Genomic DNA, 4,300 nt, shown 5'->3' with positions numbered 1-4,300 from the left:
ATCTTTTTAATTTCAGCAATCCATTTTTAATTATTTCCAAGAGATGTTTTCCACTCCCTTATTTTCCACAGCCTGCTGTTTTGGGTTTTGTGGGTGCAATGTCTTTTCGAGTCTCACTGAAGATCTAATTAAATTTTTTTTCAAACGCTTGCCTCTAGTCTCTGAAAGATGAAACACATTCCCCCCACCCACCCATCACCACCCCCAAGGTCGGTATGTTCTGTTCTCTGATGTTTTGCATACACAGCTGGTTTTTGAAGTCTGGTGACTTTGGCTATCCGTCACATTTAAGAATGAGGGCTCGGTTCGTTTTGTATAGCTAGTTTGTTTCCCCTTCATGGTTGTCTAAATGCCACTGAAAAGTTCTAGATGTGTGGAGGTAAGCAAAGGCCACTCACCCATGTTCCGGCAAAGGCCAGTTACTCAGGACATGCTATGTATGAAGGATGCAGCTATTACAACTTGCCTTTGGCCAGAGAATCAAAGGCAGGAAAGGAAGGCTTTGGGTTTGCCCCGAAATGTGTGCTATTGGCAGGGGATGCTGGAAATGAGGTACTTTGGGTCCCATACGGCTGGGTAAAATAATATTTGTTTTTTACCACTTGGTCCCAATGGGAATCATGGATTTAAAAACTAGGGTAGGGGCTGAACAGATAACCCAGTGGTCAAGAGCGCTCACTGCACAGTCATGGGGACCAGAGTTCGTATCCCATCACACATCCTATCACGTATCCCATAATAAGCCAGGTACCCTCCAAGCACTTTTAGCCCTAGTTCAATGGGATCCAAAACCCTCTTCTGGCTTCCATATATTCTCTATACAGTTATTAATACACCCATGCCCACCCATACAAGTAATTACAAAAACTAGGGAACCTCACAGTTATTCGTCTAGTTCTCGCTACTTTCATGTCAGGAGTGAAGAGAGTCTAAAGAGGTAATGTGCAGCCACCCGGATATGAGCTGTTCTCGCGATAGCTGGGCCTCTTTCTAAGCCAGCACTCCGTAAGGACGAAGCCATGCTCAGCTCGAGCGCCAAGATTGTGAAGCCCAGTGGCGAGAAGCCGGGATGAATTTGAGTCTGGCGTCTCTCAGGCGCTGCTCGGACAGCTGGAGACAAACTCAGATCTCAAGGCGCAGCTCCAGGAGCTCAACATCACTGCGGCCAAGGAAATTGAAGTTGGTGGTGGTTGGAAAGCTATCATAATTTTTGTACCAGTTCCTCAGTTGAAATCTTTTCAGAAAATCCAAGTCCGGCTAGTTCGTGAATTGGAGAAGAAGTTCAGTGGGAAGCACGTGGTTTTCATTGCTCAGAGGAGGATTCTGTCCAAGCCAACCAGGAAAAGCCGCACGAAAAATAAGCAGAAGTGCCCCAGAAGCCGCACCGTGACAGCAGAGCACGACGCCATCCTTGGGGACTTGGTCGTCCCAAGTGGAATTGTGGGTAAGAAGATCCATGTGAAACTGGATGGCAGGCGGCTCATAAAGGGTCATTTAGACAAAGCACAGCAGAACAACGCAGAAGGTGGAAACCTTTTCTGCTGTACAAGGAGCTCATAGACAAGGATGTTAACTTTGAATTCCCAGAGTTTCAGTTGTGAAGAAAATGACTGAATAAAGTGTCATTCATAGAAGAAGAAGAAGGAGAAGGAGAAGGAGAAGGAGAAGGAGAAGGAGAAGGAGAAGGAGAAGGAGAAGGAGAAGGAGAAGAAGAAGAAGAAATGTGCCCATCCCTTTATCTAGAAGACTACTGAAACTATGGCCCTCAATAAGGTAAAATTTCCTTGGAATATCATGCTGGGAGAAGGAACAGGCAGGAGCCTGGTGCCAGCCAGAGGAGGTACTGGTTTCCGGGAAGGAGATGCTGTGCACAGTTCTGACATCTTAACAAACAACCTGGCAGGGATGCCTGGAGCTGAGACAAGTATGGGTCAGACTGCTCCTTCATCACTACTTTGTTAAGTTATGCATCCTTTCCCCTCTCTGTTTAAACCCAAACTGCACGTCAAGCAAGACCCCAAGGATGGACTTGGTTGAGAGGTGTCACTCAACCAGTCCACTCTTCTTCCAATGTAGACACATTGAGGACATCTCTCTGTGGTTTTCACTACAGTTTGTCTCCTTTAAAGGCTGACTGGGGAAGCAGACAGGATTCCTATCCTTATAAATTGATATCTCAATAAATATAGTGCAACAATGTAAGAAAACAGTTTTTTTTAACTTCCCTTTATTTTATTTTTCTTATTAATTTATTCATATTACATCTCAATTGTTAGCCCTTCCCTTGTATCCTCCTATTCCTCCCTCCCACCCACTTACCCCCTTCTCCCCTCCCCTATGTCTGTGACTGAGGGAAACCTCCTCCCCCATATATGCTCATAGGGTATCGAGTCTCTTCTTGGTAACTTGTTATCCTTCCTCTGAGTAAGAAACCAGTTTTTAAGATAACCTCAAGAACTGTAGACAAGACATCTGTTAGAAAAAAGACCACACGGGACTCTGGTGGGGTGAAGAGGAGCCAATTTAGAGGAAAGATAGAAGGTAAGGAAAGACAGCTTGAGAACCATTTGGGTCTCCTTAGTGTGTTCTTGGGGCAAATGGGGAGTCCTAGTGGAGATGAAGCGAGGGGACAGAGGCGTCCGGGGCAGAGTCACATTAGTGTGGGCATCATGCTTATGAAGACAAAGAGAAGATGTGTAAATGAACCTCATAGTTATCCGTCTGGCTCTCGCTACTTGCAGATGTGAACCGCTGGCTCAGGTGGCAGCAGGCATGGCCATCTGCTGTGATTAGAAGCTCAAGCCTCTGGGCCCTTGGGGGGCTTTCTGGCCACAGTGTAGGGTCTGGGCAGCTGGTCCTCATAACCAGCTTTCACAGCTCAGACTGTTTATCTTTCCTTGGCCATATGGCAGGATAAACTTTTCAGAGGACCAAACTCCACCCAAGGGTGAGATTCAGAAGCCTGAGAGGATTATTTTCAAGCTAAGAACACTTTATACAGAACCTAAAAGTTGGCGCTAACAACAGAACCAGCAGAGCAGCTTACGTCGCTGCCGCCTCTCTGAGCTCTGCATCTGTCCACGGAGATGAAGGCCATGTCAGAGGATTCTAGCACAGCTGCTGATTGTGAAGTGATGGGCTCAGGCCCTCCGACTGCTTCACGCAGGAAGAGCCTAGCACTCAGCAGCCCGTGATTAGTCCCATTCAGCGGCAAGCTCTGGGAGGAAGGAGCAAATTTTCTGATGCTGGAATACAGTGCTATAGCAAAAAGCCTCAGGAAGCCGTGTCTTTGATGGGGCTCTTTTCTCAAATAGCTTAGTTCGGCTAATCTTTTGTGGACAGAAGTCATCTGAGCCCTGCCTTCCCTCCTGCCCCTGAGAGTATCACAATAGCTACAGGAAGTTGTGGGGTGCAATGTCAAAGCCCATGTCCCAGCTGGGGGAGGGGGGGGAGCGGAGATGGCTTCGGAACGCATCTGTTTTTAGTGTAACGACTTCAATCAGTGCTCTTTCAGTGACACAGAGTGTGCCACATGAATTGTTATCAGAATAGAGCTCTGAGCACTCAGAAACCAGATCCGATGAAGTACAGAGAAAATGGCAGTGGCCGGTGGTTGGTTAGAGTTAGGCTTAGAGGCCGCGCCGGTGGACCAAACCCTTCTGCTCAAGGACAGGAGCTGAAAGGGCGTGATTGCCAGTCAGAGGAAGGGACCTTGTGTCTTACTGCTGGCCCTAGGATGAGGTGTGACACCCTAAATTGAAAGACCCCACTTCTAAATGTTGTTTAGTCAAGGCTTGCTATTTTGTAAATGATTCTATTTTGTAAGGCTTGTACAATGGTTAAGGGAGGTCACCTGAAAGGCTCAGTCAGACTGAAAAAATACCACCATGTCACAAGGCTCGCAGACGTCACAAGGTTCATGGTCACCCACCATTTCACAAGGTCTACACAAGCGGTTCTGGAAAACTGCCCTGGGGCCAAGTTATTGGAAAAACAGGATGTATGGTCAGTGAATAGGCTAGCCTAACCATTTCCTGATTCCAAAGCCCTAACCAGAGCTAAATCTAGCCACATTAAGTTAGCCAATCAAGACCCTGTAACTATGCTTCTCGCTTCTGTAACCCCCGCTTCCTGCTTCCCACCCTATAAAAGGGTCTCCTCCCCTTCACTCGGCGCGCCAGTCATCCGATAGACTGTGTCGCCCGGGTACCCGTGTAATCAATAAAGCCTCTTGCATTTGCAACCGGACTTTGGTTTCGCTGGTTCTTGGGGAGGGTCTCCCTGACGAAGGACACTCCGT

General features: G+C 47.4%; 1 pseudogene across 1 annotated transcript; it reads left to right on the top strand.

The window, feature by feature from the left end:
- The first annotated feature begins 957 nt into the window (after positions 1–957).
- On the top strand, positions 958–1,634 carry LOC311597465 (small ribosomal subunit protein eS7-like; annotated as a pseudogene). Its single transcript has one exon. The product of its transcript is annotated as a small ribosomal subunit protein eS7-like (transcript).
- The last annotated feature ends 2,666 nt before the right edge of the window (positions 1,635–4,300 follow it).

This window comes from Acomys minous (assembly GCF_964271855.1).
Source record: "Acomys minous genome assembly, chromosome: 5".
NCBI lineage: Eukaryota > Metazoa > Chordata > Mammalia > Rodentia > Muridae > Acomys > Acomys minous.
This window is presented reverse-complemented; position numbering and strand designations above follow the sequence as displayed.